This window comes from Daktulosphaira vitifoliae, unplaced genomic scaffold, assembly GCF_025091365.1.
Source record: "Daktulosphaira vitifoliae isolate Bord-2020 unplaced genomic scaffold, ASM2509136v1 Scaffold_2, whole genome shotgun sequence".
Taxonomy (NCBI): domain Eukaryota; kingdom Metazoa; phylum Arthropoda; class Insecta; order Hemiptera; family Phylloxeridae; genus Daktulosphaira; species Daktulosphaira vitifoliae.
Window position 1 is genome coordinate 45,578,402 of NW_026099573.1, and position 22,157 is coordinate 45,600,558.

Consider the following 22,157-nt stretch of genomic DNA (forward strand, 5'->3'; position numbering starts at 1 on the left):
TTGGGTCAAGTATAATGATATCTGACAGTGATTAAAATCACTATCATAAAAAACACTCCGATGCAAATCATTAGATAGTGTATAATTTTAAAAAATTAGTAGATTATTCCAAAAGCTACATTATCTCCTATTTCCTTATTTATATCCTGATTACAAGTTTTATGATTTATAAGTGTAATATATGAATAAATATATTTATAGCGTTATAGCGTTATAAAGTTAAAAATATAAAAAAGAATTTTTTTACAAAAATCGTATTTTTTTTTTTAACTTTGATGTCCGTTTTCACTATGAAAACAAAATAAAGTCCGAAATTTTTTTTTTTCATAATAAAGTATATTACGTAAACTTTAATTTAAAGTCTATATAAAAATGTCAGTATTTTTGGAACACTTTCAAAATTTAAGTTGAGAAAGTTAATTTTTTTATGAAAAAGTTGTCATATTGAATCCCCACTGTGGGCAGGTGTAAAGGGTCAGATTTATACAAAAATATACCAAATGATAAGTAAAGACATCACGCGTCTACAAAAAAAAAATTATATTGATTTGGTCATTTTTGAAAAAGTAATGGCAGTTTTAAGTAAAAATAATTGAAAACAACAGACATAAAAAAAAACACATCATGGTAAAATTAATACCTTCTCAGCTTCGTATCGAAGCTAAAATGTCAAAAATTTGTAACTTTTTTGGAGATTTCCCCCATTTACGGGGAACGAGAGAAATTTTTAAAATTTTTGAGGATAATGTCTTAGACTAGATACGATTTGTGATATTTTGACGTATTGTTGAAAGAAATCGGTTCGGTGAGAGCTGAGAAAAAGTGATAACAGAGACAAAAAATAAAAAACACATCATAGTAAAATTAATACCTTCTCAGTTTTGCATCGAAGCTAAAATATTATATATCCAATAAAAGAAATATCAATTCTTATAAAGTTGTTTTATTAACTTAAAATAGTATTGCTAAAGAGTGAATTATAATATGAAAGAACTAAATGTTTTGTAATCTTTATAATGTATACAAATTTAGTTCGTCGATTATAAAATGACTAAAGAAACATGAAAATATAATCCAAAATTTGATATTTGATATAAATTATTTATTTCAATATTGGGCTCTAGCTTTCGTATAGACTCTTACACCAATAAATATACACTAAAACCATTGAAACGTGTTTACTATCATAAAAGTAGCTTTATAAGGAACTAGAAAATTTTTTAAAACGACTTGAATGAACTTTAATAATTAAAATATTTATTCGTATACTTAAAATTTGTACGCACGAAGATACTTGAAATGTTTTAATAAAACAACTGCGTGTGATAGAATGTCATGAACATTATTAACACAATAACGTATATTTATTCAATGAGTAAATAAAATAACAATGAAAGGTGCAAGAAAAATAAAAATCATTACACAACTCTACAGAGCACCACTTCATAGTCATTGTGACTAAGAACCTTGATCATAGAGGTGTTTTTGATACAATTGTATGAGGCCTTGCGTTAATTTAAGAATAAACATATAAAAAACTGAGTGATTACGGAACTAAGTATGCTCGTCGTATACTAATGATGAATATTGTTTGTGGTTTTTTTACTATCATACTTTTTTATTCTCCACGATTCATCAGTTTAACTTGTCGGCGGTAGTCTCTATTGAGAAATTAGATTTTAATGACACCTTCCAAGTACCGTAACTTGTAAAGACGGTTATATATTTTGAGTGGGGTTTTTTCAAGTTATTATTGTGTATGAAACAATATTTTTCACTAATGAATTACATGAAATTGACCATATTTTTTTAAAATAAAAATTAATAAAATATTATTATTAAAAACAGTGAATTAAATGTGTCTTAATACTTTCGAAATAAATAAAATATAATTAATTTAATTAGTATAATCAAATAAAAATACCTAATGTTATGATTGTATAAATAAGTTTAATTCAGAGATAATTTAACTTTAGATCAATATAATTCTATATTGTGAAATTGAGAAACTATTTTTCTTTTGATCTATTTTATTACCTTGAGATGTCGAAGTACAAAAACTGAATATAGATAGCTTGCAGTTATCTATTATTGATTTATTTATATGTAGTTACAGAAAATGATTGAAAATATTTAGTAAAATTTCCCAGTTGTTATAATTTTCCTAGGTTGGCATGAAATACCAATAACATTTTAGTTTTGTATAAAAAAACGCATAAAAATCGGAATTAATCGTTTGAAACTGGTTTCATTCCTTGTAAATAAATAAAAAAATTAGTTGAAATGTACAATTACATATACATAATGAAACCCGATTTAATACAATTTTTGCAACTACGCTCGTTTTAATACGCTAAGTATTTCATGTAAATCATATGAAAAAAGCAACGTATATATTAAAAGTCTTTGGTTATTATTGATAAGGGTTCGAGATCTATTCCACAACATAGAATTCTTCAGTAATCTATCTTTGTTGGCTGAGAAATTTTATTTAAGGTCATAAAAATTCATATAATATAGATGGAATAAGATCTTTAAAATTATTATTTTTGTACTAACTTTTAATATTGGTAAATGGCTGAGTGAGAGGAGTATTACAATCCTATTTCACAAACCCACTGAACGCTTGTAAAGTATTGTCAAAGGTAAGAGATAAAGTCACCATGTGTTGCACGTCAATTTAAGCCCTGCTTAATTTACACAAATACTTTCACTTTACACAACGATAAAATTATTTAAACTTTACTTAGTGGCTGCTTGAAATATAATAAAGAATTGCAACCACTAGTTAGTTTTAATAGAATTAATATGTCATTTATTTTCAACATTGTAAAAAATACAGTATTGTCAGTACTACAGCAGTTATTATTAATTCTATTTAAATTACTGATGCAATTATATTCTCGATGTATAACTAGGAATTCATAACAGATAAAGAGAGAGATAGAAAACAGTAACACGATCACTGAAACCGTGTCATTCATAAGTATATTTTGCATGTCATGAAATTAAAAAAACGTAATAATTTTATCATGCAACCATTTATCACGGACTCGTGACGAGGGGAAAGACGTTTAATAAAACTACAACGTTTTTGTATAAGATATTAAATAATTTGAAAATCAACCTATACAATTATGATAAAGAATTTATTTTACTTACTCTTATGTAATTTTAATCTTTAAATCATGTTTAATTATAACACCTTTATGTAATTTATTAAAAATAATAATAGAATTATTAATTAATAAAAAAAAATTTCTTGAAACAAATCGCAAATAGTTTTAAAAGATAATAATGTATAATATTTTAAATTCAATTTATTTAGGAGTACAAAAATTGGATAAATCACAAATAAAATACTCAAAAAGTTAATTAGATTAAGAAACCCTCTCAACATTTTTAAAAAATTTTAAAGACTAACTTTTTTATTTTAATTCTTATAATAAAATAAAAATATGTTAAAATGATTTTAAGCTTTCATAGAGCCTTGATAAATGATTGAATTAAAAAAAAATAGAATTAGTCAGCAAGACAAATATTTTAAGTGTATTAATAAAAATTTCACAATAATCCGTCCAGTTTTCGAAATATTATTTCAATATAACGTGAAAACTAAAAAAATCAGTGTTTTATGATAACTTTAATTTTTTGGGACATTTCTCTTTATTATCGGCACTGACTGAAAGATATTAAAAACAAAATAATAACGACAGAGTAAAACTAATAGTTTCCAAGGTACTCATCAAAGCTAATATTTGAATTTGCTTTATTATTTTTATCATGAAACAACATTTTGTCGTATAAAATTTAATTATAAGAGAAAATATAACTAGTAGCAGTGCCGTAACTACTAAGTTAAAAGTCCGCGTGCATTGCATACCCTACACACTCTGCTTTGTAACGCTAATTAGTAGGTGTATTTTTATACAGGTTTTTAAGCCGGGCTATCATATTACTTAGATTAATCCAGAATCAATACTCCTATTGAATGGGAATATCTAAGTTCACAATGTACTAAGACACAGATTGTGTCAGAATAATAAATGAAAAAATGATTTAAAAATAACATTATTTATGGTCGGAGCGTACACGTTACTCGCAAACTGTTGAAAATGCCACCACAAATGCGCATAAAACGATACTCCGCAACCTATATCGTTCCTATTTCACCGACTGTCTTTCCCTACCAGGGACCTCCATCGAGAATAAAATATTCCAAAATGTTTCTTGAGACGCAGAAGAAAAAGCAAATAAATAACAGACACAAATACAAACAGAAATGGAAAAAAGCTTTTTGTTAACCAAACCGAATCACCACGTCTTTTCTCCATCCTCCCTTTTCATCTGTACATGTATTCTGTGTATGTTCTTTGCACTCTATCTTCGATACAAGAGCAAGTGGGTCGCGATGTTGGTGATGCTATGGAAAATAATCAAACTCGCAGAGGCCTGCAAATGGGTAGACGGTCGGTTAAGGGAAATGAGGTAGCCGAGTTGCGGAGAGGGTAGAACGTACATTGTAAAATTCATAGTATGTCCGGTACATAATAGAATATGAGTGCTTTTTATGCTTCATTTTACTTTTCCCATAGCATTTTTCTTCCGTCGCCCGCTGTCAGGTTATTTTTTTCTGTCCACCTCAATTGAATGGGAAAAGTTTTCTTAGCACATATGTACATTTACTTAGTTATGTATTCCGAAACCTAATCTAAATGTATACTTGCATACAAAAAAATGAGCATAATAGTCCTGTCGTCATTTTTCTTTTCTATATCGATTCGAATGTATAATAGCTGACTACCATCGAATAACGTCGATAATAATACTCGGTCATTCAAATTAAATTAAATTATACTACACGCAAATATAAGAATTTTTTCATTTTTTTTTTTTTTGTNATTTACTTAGTTATGTATTCCGAAACCTAATCTAAATGTATACTTGCATACAAAAATATGAGCATAATAGTCCTGTCGTCATTTTTCTTTTCTATATCGATTCGAATGTATAATAGCTGACCACCATCGAATAACGTCGATAATAATACTCGGTCATTCAAATTAAATTAAATTATGCTACACGCAAATATAAGAATTTTTTCATTTTTTTTTTTTTTGTGGGCCACGCATTAGTAAACTTCATTTTCAAATAAGATCAATCAAACCTTTAAGCCATTTATTCTTATCGTAAAATGCTCAATCAGTTTTATAACTCTTACCTAGTCGTCAACTTTAACTATTAATTTGTTTCTTATTTAGGCGCGAGTACGAAGGAGACCATTGAAGCAATGTCTCTCAGAAAAATAAAATATAATTCTAAAAGAGAATCATCGCATTATCAGAAACAAATTTTTCCCACAAAAACTTCTTCAGCATCTGCACATCGGCGTACAGTGACCGTAATCTATTACTTAATATGAATTCTTTTCAATTTGACAAAATGAGCTTTTGTTTCAAAAACTATAAATAGGAGTTTAAAAAAATTGAAAATCAATTTGAGTATGTTATTAAGTCTAATTACTAGAGTTCGATTTTAAATTAAAAGCCTAAGAAGCTAAGATTTTACATATACACAATGATGACACTGTTTTGCCCATTTATTAAAAAAAAGGTAATTAACATTACGAATGAAGCAAAAATATTTTTTTCAACCTCTTTTTATCCGACCATGGGTTGAGCCCGAATATTACCCTCATATTCTTAAATCCTGTTCTACTAGTTTAACTGATTATCTCCTTCAAACAGATAACTACTGCTATACGTATGAATTGCATAATAGGACTTGTCTTTTTTCTTATACTTGATACCAATTATTATAGAAAAGGTTTCAGTCGATTTATGTGCTATTCCCGTTCGCGCAGCGCATTTTATCACCACAGTATTATTGTATTCATTTTATTGTATTCATGTTGACACAGCGTTCGTGCAACAGGGTGGCCGATACATCCGCTAAATGTACAGCCAGATGTACTCTGAGGTACATCAGTGCCGTATTGTCTACCTTTGCAGCAACGACCTCCGTGTGATGATATGATACATAATGCGGTGGACAACGAACAAGTTAGAAAACAAACGGACAAAAAATCCCTCTCTTTCACCACCAGGTGTATCATTGTACATGTCCGACAACAGAGTATATGACCCCACAGAGTTCAAGAATGCAGCAGTTTCTACAGTATTACTTAATCTATGGTTGAATACTCGAAATAACTTTTATATATAGCCCTTGTCAAATATACTAAATTAGAAATAATAATTTTTGTTTTGATACATCTAAACTTATTGATTCAAAGTGACGTGTTGTTTATTCATTTTTTAGGTAAAATTTTGTACAATAGAATCGTTCAAAATTAGTGTGTGTAATAAATAGATACATTTAAAATATAGTTGAGCAGATAAAAATGTTTGAAAAAAAATGAAGTGATTGAATACAGTAAAATAACATTTATGTTTTTAGTGTTGAGATTTAACAAGTATTTTTCCATTGTTTAATTAAAGAATAATATTTTAAAAGAACTAATTTTAATTGTTAAAATAAAAAACAAAAATTATTTCAATAAGAAATCATTATTATAAAGGATTTTATTGAATAACGTTTTTCACTATATCTTAATTAAATGTTTTAATTAAACATTATAATATATTTTCTTAATTATTTGATGAAAATAATACATCTTATTTTTAATATAGTCATTTTTGGACTCCACAATTTTATATTTATACACATAGCTTTGAGAGAATTCAAAGAATTCACGGTATGGTGTCCGTATTTGTTTTTATTTGTAATGATGTCGTCTGATGAGCTGTAATGATGTTGTTTTGATTTATGGAAACAGATGCGAGAACGCACCAACAGCTTAGGGTTAAGTCTACTTAATTAATCAATTGCGATGCATATAATATACGTATTTTTATGGATTGAAAAATAACAAAACAGGTGAGTGTGTGTGGTCACCACAAATGAAATGAGAGGAAAATAAAAATGATTAAGATGAACGTCTTGTAAAAAGTGATAGGTCATACGAGTACAAAATGGATACATTCGGGCTCTGTAGGGATGTTGGAAAATGGAAAGAATATTTGAGCTTGAAGTACTAATATTAATACAGACATTTTTTATTCTGTTCCATTGTAGTTTAACATAGCGAATACAACATAATAGAGAATAGATTGACCCTACAATTTTTTTTTTTTTTTTTTTAAGGGATAAGGGCGTAAGGAATTAATCAATTTAGATTATTACTTATAAGGAAAGTCTTATTTGAATACTATTTATTCTTGACTAATATGTATTATACATAGTATAATACATATTAATATATTATATAATACTATTTTATTATTCTATTACATTAGGAATATTTTTAAAATTGAGATAAGGAAAATATCAATCATACCAATTGTAAGAGTTAAATCTTTTTTGGATTTTAGAACCATCAATTATAGTAAGTAACAAAGTAGGAGGGATAAAGTAAGTTTCAAACATAGATATATCAAAGCTAAAATATTATTGTTGCATATAACAAAAATATTTTTGACAATATTATTAACTGCTCAATTTTGAGTTGATCTATATAATTTTCATGCTGTCTTCTAAATATAATTGTAGAAGATTAAGTTCTATTTGATACAAGTACGAATCCTAAATATTCGTAGATTATTGTCTTAGATTATTAGATTATAGATAGAAAATTAAGGGCACATAGCAATAATCAGGTTTTTCTCCATTTTCAAGAGTACTAATTTTATTAAAAGTTTACAATAAAATAAACGGTAAAATATTTTTTCTAGATTATAACAAATAACAGAAATATAAAACTATTTGTACTGAATTACCCCAAAAAATAATATGTATTCAAAATTAACAAAGAATGAAACTTTGAAAAAATTGGACTTGCCTGGTTGTCGTACTGTGTCTTTTACAATCATCAAGAGACTTAATAATTCGAACACAGCTTTAACTATATAAAGTTAATTCAATATTTTGATTTAAATAGTTATTAAAATCAAAACATTTAAATAGTATTTCAAAGCAGGCACGTAGCCAGAAAATGTTTATTGGAGGGGCCTTTAGGTCCTTGTATCATTTTCCATAATTTGTTTCTCATGAAAAGCCTGTGGGGGCCTTTCTCCACTCCTCCTTAGATAGTATCCCATACTATGAATCTTACAAGTTCAAAATTTTACCATTGGTTGGTTAAAAACAAATTGTTTTCGTATAAAGTATAATAATTATTACAGTATTATAAAAATAATGGATAGTACCTATAATTAAAAAAAAAAAAAATACTTTCATTTTCATTATCGGGATGTATTTTTCATATTGTGAAAAATAAATAAAATAATGATGTGAACATAAATTTATTTAATTTTTCAACTTTTAAGCTATTAAGAAAAAATAATTTATACATAAATACTAATAACAAAATAAGTTATAAATATAAATTATAAACAATGTAAAATTTATTTTATTTAAAATTAAAAACAATTCCTGTCTTTTTTTAGTCATATTTTTATTACTATTATTTAGAGCACGCAAATAACAAATTAACAAAAACAAATAAATTACCTATCGTAACTACTAAATTATAAAAAAAGAAACAGATTAAAGATAAGATTTATCAAAAAATATTTCATAGAGTATTACTCTATCGAATTTTGTAATCAACTAGATTCTAATCAATGCAGATAAATGGTAGTTTGTTATCATTTGTTGGACCAGAGTTAAAAAAAATTTACTCACAACCACATTTGGAGTAACTGCTATTCCATTTATTATTACGTCTAGAATGTTATCTTTTTCAAATAACACTTTCTATGAATATAAAAATGATATAATAATAATTGTATTACCCAATAGTATTCACAAATTAATAATAATTTCAATGTATATAAGGCCTAGCACGTTTTTGATGATTCGTAAAAATAATGGAATTTTAAATTTGGGGGGGAGGTCGGCCCTCGGTCACATTAAGTCTAAGGGTAACCCATATTTACGTGCCTGTTTCAAAGGATATATGATAATAATCATACATTCGTTATATTATTTAAGTTTGATTTGGAAAATGAGAATTACATTAACGAAAAAAATCATGATCACGTTATTTCGTCATAAATATTAAAAATGTAAAAGAATAAAAAATAATTTCATGACCTGAGTGCCAAAAGTTCAGCAATGATGAATAATAAGTTTTTATAATTTCTTTTTATGAACTTTAATTAAACATTAAACTCGTATACAAATGTTTCATTTGTATAATTTCACTTTCATATTAGTTTTGTTTTTAATATGACAAATATTGATGGAAGATTACGACAAAATTATTGTTGAGGTTATCAGTTCAGATGCCATTATTTATCATTAATAAAATATTATTGTCATTCGGGTTATTTTTTGTAAATAATTGTCATTTTTAAGGTATAATTTACAATTTGTATTTCCTCATACGACTAGGATTAAGGAGAGCTCTAGAGACTTGGGGAGATTTAGTTTCGAGTAACACGTAGGTGGTTATAATAATAATAATAATAATAATAAAATAGTATCGTAATATTTTAATCGCTTTGTACTCGGTCCGCGATGTGATGATAAATACCCTACCCCTTAAACTCACCACAGGCCACACACGCACACCTTTAAACGATTCTATAATGTAATATTATTATCATTATTATTCTGTTTTACTGAATATTGCGGTGGCTTTACTAATGCGCGCACACACACACACACACACTAGTCTACATTACTATTATTATGAACGGAAACCTATCGGTCGTGGAAGAAACGTTTCAGTGAGTGCCAGACAAGTCGGCTCCGAGATTATTATTATTATTATTATGAAGAGCGCAGCGGGTTGTCGTGGCTGCTGTTTGTTGGCACCCCGCTGATGTCCGCCACCGCCGCCTGTCAAATTCGATGTCCAGTATACCCTTCAACCCAACCACCCCCTCACACTTCCCGGTGCTCGTTAAAACCTTGTGCCGTGTCAATGTTTGGCATTGAGAAAGATTTATACGCCACTACCTACACGACCGCGGTTGCTCATTTTACTCTGTAGTCATTTAACAGGTTGTGATGTACACCACCACCACCGCCCAATGAGACCATTCGTGCGTAATGTTAATTTCTGCGACCGGATTATTACACTCAAACACATTTTTAGAGGTTATGACCACCGTGTGCTGCTCAACAGGTAATAAAGTCTGTGCATGTATATTTTGTATTTCCTACTGTAATCGCTGTTGTGTCAACTCGTTAGCAATAATCCGGCGATAAATTTGCATTTATATACTTGCAAGTACCACACTTGTCTTTAAGCAACGTGTTAATCGTTTTAAATGTTAACTGCAGCGACAATTGCATAAGATCAAAGTTTGATTTGAAATATGGTTAGTAAACATTACTTGTCTATACTCACACATGTAAATATAACAAAAAAAAAAACATTAAAATGAAATATTAAGTACAGCACAGTAGGGATTCAGTAAAGTGGAGTTTAGGCATTTTTTAGATTAGTATTGATTGATATTAAAATCACTGTCGTAAAACGCTTGTAAATGTCATTTGAAAATAACTAAAATTTGATTTAGCTTTGAATGGTATAAATGTTCCGTTGCTATGCAAAACATTTCAAAGTAAAAAAGAAAATTTTTCAAGCTTTCATAAAACCTTGATAAATGATTGATTCGAAAAAAAAGGATCTCGCCAATAAGTTAATATGTTTAATATTTAACATATTAATGTGTTATTAATAAAAATTTCACAATAATCCGTTCAGTTTTCGAAATATTATTTCAATGTAATAATTATTTAATTATAATTATTTCAATATGAAAACTAAAAATATCAACAATGACTGTTTTATAATAGCTGTAATTTTTGCGAGATTTTTTTTTTAAACCGGAACTAACTGAGAGGTATTAAAAACAAAAGAATAACGACAGAGTCAAACTACTCATCAAAGCTAATATTTGAATATGCTTTATTTTTTAATGTGAAATACTTTTCGATAAAGTTTTCCAATATTAGTGGAAAAGGAGGTATTTTTTTTATATTTCCGCTAAATCATTTCTTATAACTGACGCTATTATTCAATCCCATTGTTAGTCGTTAATATTTTCTATTAATTTAATCAAATAAATTAATTAAACTTGTATTTTTAAATATCTAAGTTATGATTTTATTAGTGTAAAAAAATAGATTAAATAAAATATGGTAGTTGTGTTACTTTGTACGTTATAAATAATTTATGGAAAGTAGAACTTATCTTTATTAGCAAAATTGTCAATAGTCACTGTGTTGCGGTACACAATAGACATTATGGAGGCGTTAGTAAATGTCAATTGTAATTCACGTTCATGTCCATCGCTCTATTATATTCTTTACCAAACAAAGTATTACGACCTATTCCTTTTTTGCTAACGTCATGCATTTCAATTATTAATCAAATTTGTCAGCAAAGTTATCAATATTAAATGAGTTTTGATTTTTAATTATTGCTGTAAATGACTAGATAATTTAATCAATGTAAATAACTTTTTCTCGATATAAAAAAACAATTATTTTTAGTGACGTCAATCTTATGTATTTAGTATTACGGTTGCAATACATATATATTATCGGACAATATCTTAGACGATATTTTTCTCATGATAAATATCCACAATTTTATAGAAATGATACTTTAATAATAAGCAATGAAAAAGTGGTAAAAAAAATTGTAAGTGGTGGTATCTCAGTAATTTTTTATCATAATGTACCCGTAAAATTTGACCTGGTCACCACTGAATATTTTAATTAAACAAACATTTTCTTTAATTGTACTAGTAAGTAGACATATGAAATTTAACACAAAGATAGGTCATACAATGTAAGTAATGGGAAAAATCTGAAAATTTTTGTTTTCTTAAATTTAAAGTCAGTTTAGGGATTTTCTTAACCCGACCAAACCCAAAATTCAATCAATGAGAAATTTTAATTCTGAAATTATGTTATATATGTATATATAACCTTACTCTAGTCGCTAAAGCAAATAAAAAAAATTATATTCCCATAAAATTTTAACTGTGAAAAAGTTCTCGAATACCCCTATCTAAAAAAAATATACTTTTTTTTTACATATACCTTTAAAAATATTTTAATCTATTTACTTTACTATATTATTCTTTACTTATATACTACTTTGATAGGTAATATGCCAATCAGAGTAGTGATATTTGCATTATGGCCTGGTCTGTTTAACTTAAACTTGATTTATACTTATTAATAAGATTTTTTTTGTTTTTAAATTATTTTTTATTGAATTTATTGTAACAGCTGTATTTAACAAAAAAAAGTTTAAAACTATAAAATTACCCATTTGGTTCAATTTTCAATCATCTTGTGAGTCGTCTTAGAGTCAATCGATCTTGACCAAATTTTGTCAATTTTATTCTAATTCACAATAAAAAACTTACATAATAAGACGGTGAAGTTTCAAAAAAAATATTTCCTTTTATATTTAAGGGCCTATACTTAATGTTGAACTCATAATAATGTGGCTACACATTGTATTGGTATATTTATAACGCATATTATACTGGTGTTACATACCCACTCTATGTTTTAAAAGGCTTTTTTAAAAAAAAGATTACATAAGTTTAAACTAAAGACAGGAAAACAAGTAAAAATGAACATGTTTTTGAGTCCTAAAGAGTTTCTTTCTTTTAATTATTACAAAATATTAAAAAATAGGGTTTTTTTAAGTTTATTTTTTTCTACATGGTTTATTATTATTTGTCTTTAAGTATATTTAATTGATCTTGAGGCAAGTATACTTGGACGCCATCCATTTGGCATGTTTCACAGCTCTTGGTGTACAAAATGATATTTTGTTTTTAGGAATACCTCCTAAAAAAAACATTGTCAATAATTACAATAATCTAATAATTCACTGTAATTGTTACCATGCTGTTGTTTTTGCTAATAAATATTGCATTTACTGAAATCAAGAATAGAAGAATGGATATCATTAAGTACATCATTGCTTTGTAGTAAACACTCTTATCGATTTTCGACCAATTATCTTTTGAAAATTAAGACGTCTGCACTAGAAATTGGATTCATCAATGATTCAAAATAGCCTTTTAATACTAAATGTACTACAATATAAGAAAAAAAAATCCACGATTTTCTACTAGAAGAAATCGTTAATAGAATTAGCAACTTTTATGATTTAGCAATTGTAAAACTAAAATAATGTGTACATTTAATATACAAAATATTGTAAAGCTTAAAAAATTAACATCAAAGCATTTCTAATGATAATGATGTCAATCACTGTCGGATATTATCTGTACTTGTCCCAAATATGCCACATCACCATTGTGCTACAGCCCCACTTTGATGAATTTTTGTCTATTAAAAACAAATAATAAAACATATACTTTTTAGGTATTTTATAAAAGTGTGAAAATTACTATTTTATTTTAAGTGCAAAAATTATTAAATAAATGTACATTATAAATACAAATAAATTTGTACACCGGAGGAAAACAATAGCAAGTTACACATTTTTTTCTCTAAAAATGAGAGGAAGATATTTTTTAAATAGTTATTTAATAAGCATTCTAGAAGAAGTCTCGACTTATTTTCGAAAAAAAATGAGACGTGGGATAATTTACATTTGGTGTACAGATATGTGTACATGAAAAAATGTAATAGTTGTCAGAGACGTCTGACAAGAAGTGACATTGCATTCTGAGATTTTTTATGTCACTAGCAGAAATTTAATTTGAATTTAAATTATTGTCAATATAAAATAGATTCTACGGTAACTGTTACTAACAAAATTCTAAAAACTAAAAGCGTTATTTGACGGAGACAGGTTGGATTTATACGATCTATGGATAGTGGATGTAAAAGTGTCTGTTTATTTCTAGGCTTACTCCAAATAGTTAATAATAAAGATATTAATGTTCTAGGAAGGGACTTGTTATGTAATGTGTATACTAATTATTATTATGTCGTAATTATTGGTGTCGTAGACCGTAAGTAAAAAATGTTAAAGGGGGGGGGGGTTAACAATTTGTTTAAATACAAGTAAAAATTTAAAGACTATTTTACAATTATCATTAAAAAAAATAGGTTGTCATGTGAATTTCAAGGAGGGGGGTTGGCACTATCCCCCAAGCGCCATTCTAACATGTGGGGTAACTTGATAGATTAAATTTCTGTCAATTTATATTATCATTGTACTATTGCGGTGCAATGGAAGCACAAATAATTATGGTAATATTCTTATCCATAATAAGTGTAGTCTCTATAGAATTCAAAACTGGCGGCTTGGTTATGGAAGAGTCATCGCTGACACTAGACAGCACTACAATGCTAAACATTTTCTAGGCTGTTAAGTGTATACGAGCGCGATAAATGCACTTACAAAGAATGATAATACTAATGTACAGCGTCTGAACTACGGTCTTTATAGAGGTTAATGATATCATTGTATGTGCGCACTCAGTAAACAATGGCGGCCACCGACGGGTATGCCATTTAATCTGCGTTATAGGTGGAGGAGTATGTGTGGGAGGAAAGAGGACGGGTCGAGAAGTTTATTAGGATGTCGGGTGGTAGCGAACGGGGCGGCCAATAAAAACGAGAAAATCGCGGATAGGTGTGGTTAGTATGGTACGCGATAAGTAAAAAACCACAGAACGCAAGACGGCAACGGTTTTTGTATTACTTGGGACTTGGTCAATACTTAATTTTCAGTATTAATTGAACATAATAGATAATAAATAATTATTATCGATCATCAAATAACAGTGTCTAAAACCTACCCACACTAATCGTGATTTTAGTTTACTCATTTCTGTTATCATTCATTTTTTCATGAAAACATATAATCTTTTATGTATTTATAACGTTTGCAAATTAATTTATTAATATAAAAATGGAACACCATAATTAATCCAAGCACAAAAATAGATCACCAGTTAAACATATAAATACAAGTTCACACTCATTTCATGCATTAGGATATACTAAAGTAAACTGATAATAAAGATTTATAAATATTACCTATTTATAACATTTAACGCATACGCCGTAATGAAGTATAATTATTTACCAATTATAAAAAAAAAGATAACCATTAATGTATTAAACATTATACTTACTAATATATATATATCGTTAAATTACTATGATTAGTAATGTAATGAAAGAAGAGCCTCGAGAAAAGTTTCTAGGTAATGAGAGAATATTCTTCTGCAAATAATTACAAGGAATATACACATAAAAAAATGAACTATAGAACTTATTTAAGAATATTTTATCTAACTTGAAAATTATTTAGAGTAATGAATAGTCATAAAAGTTTATGATTGAAAAATAATCATCTTTTACTTGATCGATAATCGCAAGTGTTTAATTCTTATTATGTAGACTATATCTAACTTCAATCGATGTAATCATCTGTTGCTCAATATATAAATTTGAAAATGACTAATTTTTTACTTGTTGGCCAATTCAGGGCAATTCACAATTATGTAAAATATAATAAAAATAAATTAAAAAGAATATTATTTTCTAATGGTAATATTCTCAGAAAAGATGATGACGGTACCTGTTCATCACAAATTATGAATATGTTTTGTATTAGTAACACATTTACTTTTATTTTTATATTTAATAATTACTGTCTACCTATTATTAAGATGTTTTAACATTTTTATTTGTTAATTATTAACATTTATGTAAACATATAACTATTAATATAGAATCCCGTATTTAAGTAGAAGTACAGGTGAGCATTTGCTCCCTGGAAAACATTTTTAGGGGTGGCATTATTTTATTATTAATGCAATTTAAATAATCAAAAATGTATAATTTTATCAAAAAATAATATTGTTATAAAAGTTTTTTTTTTCTATTTTCTACGGTTTATTTAGGATTAAGTGGCCACCTCTGATGAGAAACTTCGTGATATTAGGTAAAATACACAACAATTTAAAAAAAAAAAATAAAAGCCTAAACTAAAATATTTTTCAAATGTCAATGCTACCAACAAGAATGATAACGATTAAAGTAACTAAGTGTAATAATTTTGGATAGTTAAGATAGTAAGATAATAATATAAAATATTATTGTAAATTAAACAGGTGCATACAGATATATCAAAAAGAAGATTATATTTGATAGTATATTAGTGAAGTACAGTAGATTAACGACCTTTATTACTCCAAAATTTAAAATCCCACCCTATCGTAGTAATTTTTTTGTTATTATCATAGTATCACATGATAATAGAAAATATATTTTAACGAAGGGCTGAAAAAATTTAGTCCTACCCTATTTATTTTTAATTTTAGTGGGGGAGTGGCAAATTTTAAGTCGATTCCCCGAAACTTTTTCTATTAATATAAATACTTAAAACTATTGTTTGAAATCAAAAAAATGTAGTAATTAAAATTTATATTTCATAATAAAATCAAGAAAGTCTTGTGTGAATAATTTTTAACCCACCTCAGGTCAAATTTGAATGTAATCCACTAACAGTTTAAAAGATGGTTTATTTAACATACTTTCCTCCCCACTTTTTGTTAATTAATGATTTTCTTTTGTAAATATGTATACATTAAAATTTAACTAATTTTTATAAACCGTTTAATATATAAAGTTTATTATAAAAAAAAAAATATTTCTAAAGGGATAACTTTCGAATGCTAAATGAGAACCTATTATTATTATTTAACTATTTAAAGGATAATGGCCTAAATAAAGTTTTGACTTGTCTATAACAAGTTTTGTATTATTACTTTTTGAGTTATAATAATAAGAATGTGATGAGAGGGGTATTTAACAAAGTTCTTTTTTTACCATAATGTACAGATAAGAATCCTTCTATGTTGCGCGACTCGCTCGCATACAACTCAAATAACATAATTTTGGCATCGACTAGTCAAATTTTTATTTAGATTATTTTCCTTTTAAAAGTAAAAAAAATAATTATAAGTTCTCATTAATCTTTCGAATGTTACCCCTAAAACCTACCCTTAGAAACAGTTTTTTTTTACTATAAACTTAAAATTTTTAATGGTTTATAAAAATGAATTGGATTTTAATGTATTCATTTTTATAAAAAAAAATCAATTTTTGACGAAAAAATGGGGAGAAATATGTTTAATAAATCACTATATATATGTACATATTTCTTATTTAAAAGTAGTGTCGCATTTATATACTATCGACGAATATGAACACAAGGTGCACGAATAAAGAAAATGCTATATTCCAAGTTATTTTCATGAATTAAAACAATTTTTTTCAATTAGTGACATCCTAAAAAAAAAACGCATGTATAGTGCTTTAAAATAATTCTCGGGTTAAGTGTTAAAAGAAATAAAAGCTGTATTTGTTTCTTGGACATAATCCCGAGTAAGCCCATTAGTCAAAAAACTACTTATTTTTTGCTAGACAGATTCAAATAAGTAAAAAAGAATAATACTTTTTTTCCTTAGTACAGACTATATTTAATTATTATTATTATCATTATTATATCTTTATTATTACTAAATTAAGTATTCGTTATTTTTTCTCGCAATTCTGAGTTTCATATTAATTATTTACACAGCAATTGTTACATTTTAAGTTGTAGACTTATTTCGATTGTATTATCGGTAGCCACCGACGGTTGTCCATCTTATTTCACTTATTCTTACATCTTACAATATGTAAGCTGTATACGTCTGTCAGTATGTATTGACAACGGCTAACAATTGCTAGAGATTCTATGTACACAAATAATAACAAAACATCGGTTTCTTTGGAATAAAACAAAACAAAAAAGATGAAAAAGTCCAATAATTTAAATGGTGCTGAGTATGTATTGTGCCCATGTATGCATGTTCGACGTATTCCATAACAAATGATACACGAGGCTATTGTGATAGTACCCGTGTATTTAATCACCGGATTACGGTTCGTCTAAACTAGCCTAATCTTAATTTGACCCCATTGTGAGTGTACGTCAATACAACAAACGTCATATTGTGTACAATGACAATTGCCATATTGTGTGCTCGGTAATTAAGGTTAAAAAAAAATATATATATTCTCAAAGTTATTTGTTCGTCTGCTGTCATTATACGACTTTTGTCAAAATATATTATGAGCGTGCAGTGTTTGTTTAGGAGTAACTGAACATCTGCGGCAATAAACTCCGCTGTATAGCAATATCATATACGTCTATGAGCCGCTCATCTTTGGTGAAGTTAAATGTTAAAACACTTTAGTAAATTGAAGTGTAAAGTTATATAGGTTTTTATTTAAGCATCACCAGAGGCGCAAATGATTGTTTTTAGTAATTAATCTGATATTAATTACTAATTTGAGAGTCTGATACTCTCAAATTATTTTAAATCTATCATAATTCTGTCCAAAAATGAAAACTCACAATTATTCTAAATTTTACTTTGGGCTTCAAAGCAAAATTTTAACGGATTGACAAATTTATGTTCATTATAAATTCATTTGGTTTTTATGCTATCCAACGATAGATCACGAAAACTAGCGCATGACAAGAATGTTGTTGACTTATCTTGAAATATTGTAAAATCAAATGAATACCTACTAAAATGTAAACTAAGAACATGTAGATGAAATATTAAAAATATAATGGATTGACATTTAGACGAATAGGAATGGAATGTATATTACCAGAACTAATAACGATTTAAACAAAGTGTGAATGAATAATTACACTTATTAATATGATTACGATTTCACGACAATACGCACTTAAAATGAATTTAATTGAAAATGACCTTCAAACTAAATAGCATGTCTTCGCCGATATAATTTATTAGCACACGTGTCGAACACGCGACTTCGCTTGTATATTTTCTAACCCTCAGTCTCCAATACATTATAATATTATACTATGCAGCGACGGAAGCATTGAGAAAAAAATGCTAATTGTATTAATGCACTGAGACACGGCTTATAGAGGGAAATTAAACCCCTAGGCAAAGGCGCCTAATGCTCCGTGGTTCCGTTTTGAATAATATCCCAAGCCTGTTCTTACAAACATTTTGGGTCATTCACGTCCGGACATAATATACACTGACATACTGTTTATATATCTCTACTCCACCCAAAAAAGGATATGTTTTTGTGATTTCCGCCAAGAACCTATCAACTACTTGTAAGTTTCTGCTCAAACTACTCAAAGATAGGTTAGCTTAACCTAATTTAATCGAAACTGTGATAATATTCAATATTTGATGAATTTTAGATATCTCGTGTGCATTTAATGTATGTTTTAGTTTGACAGATGAACTAAAAAGTAAACTTAACGTTACATATGATCGTTAAAGTATCGTACAATTTATTTAATAAATAAAAATCTATAGTGTTTTCATTTGCAAAATTACCTGCAATACATATTTTTCATAAAAAAAGTCATTAAATTCAAATAACAAGTAAAATTAAGATTCGATCTCGAAATTTCACTTTTGTAGCACTACCTTGCAATATTTAGAACGAAAATAATTGTATTGAAAAAGAATTATCATGGTAATAACTATGACGAAAAACTCAAGTAACTGGCATTACTACAAACAAAAAAAAAGTAAAAAAAAGAATGAACTTAAAAATATTTTCACTTTATCCCAAAAAAAATATTTCCATACGGATGTAGTAAAAATTTCAAACCATAAATTGTAAAACGTCAGTGGTGCCAAACCTTTTTTTTTTTTAATAGAGATTTTGTACATTCGCGAGAGAGTGGCAATAATTTAGTTTTTTCCATATACTTTTCTAGTATTAAGCATCGTAGTATTTCAGTAAAATTGTATTTTTTTCTATAGTTCATATTTATAGGAGTTAAGGAAAAAATTTAAGGAGGGCATATGATAATTTACCCCACCTAAAAATTATTTTTTTTGTAACATCATGTGCAATTTTTTTTATTTTGATGAGTTATGCTCCCGTAAGATCCCTTGAACACCACCTATGTTTTGACACGGCCCGCGTCGCTTCATTTTATTCAATTAATAAGTAGTTCCACTTTATTTATTTAAAATAAATACAAAAGAAAAAGTTGTTTTAAAATATTTTTGAAAATGAAAACTTATTGTTTTAGATACTATCAAGATTTGAAAAAAAAATAAAATGAACAATTACTGTATCTTATACAAAATAGTATGACTTTTACTTGTAGACACCCTTATAACACAGCAGTTGGTTTTAAATCTCTATTGTTATATAGACACCTAAATGATATTCATCTACGTCCATCTAAAATCTATCAAAACGTGTAATACAGTAGTTTACATAAACAATCTCTGAATAGGCATTACTTTATTACAGCATATAACAGAGCCAGTTATAAACGATTTAAAGGGAGAATGAAAAGATAAATATAAAATCATAGGATAATAGTTAGAGAGACCATAACCAACTCATAAACGCATATTTGGGGATATTAGAAATATCTAAATACTCCCTCGTTATAAATTAACTTATATTACTTTTTTTTTTTTTTATAATTTTGCGATTATTTCTAATCAAAACGTCTAATTTACTATTAAATTTGTGATCATTAATGTAATTGACGTTAACTTTAACTAGATGGCGTTATATACATCATAAATAATCACTGAAGTTGTATCTAGTATTTTTCCAATTCTTATAACAACTTTTATTTTTAAATGTATTTTATACAAAGTGTAATAATTTTTGTTCAATTATGGAATTATATATAAAGGCTCTTTTTTTATTTATTACATGTTTTAAACGCAAAAATAGAAGGAACAAGTTCGGTAGACCGTTTCAGGGGGCGGTATAAAAGAATTGCTCACGCGGAAAGCTCTTCCACCATATATGGTAGAAGAGATTTTCTTCGAAACTATTTGCCTTTTTTGATACACCAGTGAAAAATAAATTCATTCAAATTCTACTCAAAAATAAAGTAGCTTGTTGAATTATAAAATAACTTTATTAATTTTATTGTTTTTTTAATGTAAACTCAAATAAACTGTAATAACTGTGATATATATCACCGTATAAAATTTTTTAATATATTGTTTTTTAATCAAATTTATCAAGGATTTGAAACAAAGCTTGACTAATAGGGTTTCTATACATTAAATATATATTAATATTTAATATTATATATTAAAATAGAGGTGGAATAAAGTATATTCAGGTCACTGTGTTAAAAAAAACACACCGTGTTTACCGGCTCAGGAAATGACTTTATATTGCTTATAAATTTAATTATTTGGACGAACTTTGGTGATCCCAATGTGATAAGCACCCAAATTTTTAAAACTATAATATAAGTTCAATTAAACACTAAAAAATAAAAAAAAAAATTAATTTACACTTATTCATGAAATAAATGTGTTCAGAATGTCAGGCGATTTATTAATTGAATATGCAAGTAAAAAGACAGAAAATTTCAGTTTCAAATACTAAAAATAAATAGATATAGTTTCATAATTGTGCGTTAAGCCGAAAAAAATTTATTGCTATAGGTTAAACTTTGTTTTTTGAAAAATAGTTGATAAAGTTAATCAGGGCCTGGATTAATACATTGAAATTGATGTATAGGTTAACATTTTTACACATACTATTTAAATATAATATATCTCAGTTTGAAAAAAAAGTGTTTTTAGCTTCGATGCGAAGCTGAGAAGGTATTGGTTTTACTATGATGTGTTTTTTTTTTTTGTATCTTTTACCACTTGTTCTCAGCTCTCACCGAACCGATTTCTTTCAATGATACGTCAAAAGATCACAAATCGTATCTAGTCGAAGACATTACCCTCAAAAATTGAAAAAAATTCCCTCGTTCCCCGTAAATGGGGGAAACCTCCAAAAAAATTACAAATTTAAAAATCGCTAATTTTCGAAATTTTTTCAATTTTTTTTACTTAAAATTGCTATAACTTTTTCAAAAATAACCAAATCAATATAATTTTTTTTTAGATAGATGCATGATATTATTACTTTTTATTTGGTATATTTTTTTTTTATATGTGACCCTTTACTTGCCCACAGGGGGGGATTTAAAATGACAACTTTTTCACAAAAAAATTACTTTTTCAACTTAACTTTTGAAAATGTTCCGGAAGGTCTGACACTTTTATATATATCTTAAATTAAAG

At 27.2% G+C, this 22,157-nt stretch overlaps 1 long non-coding RNA gene across 1 annotated transcript in view; it reads left to right on the forward strand.

The window, feature by feature from the left end:
* Window positions 1-9,952: 9,952 nt before the first annotated feature.
* The window catches only part of LOC126899193 (uncharacterized), a 30,485-nt gene continuing 18,280 nt past the window's right edge, over window positions 9,953-22,157 (forward strand). The window contains exon 1 of the long non-coding RNA XR_007702516.1: window positions 9,953-10,195. This is a non-coding gene — a long non-coding RNA (uncharacterized LOC126899193). The remainder of the gene's footprint in view (window positions 10,196-22,157) is intronic.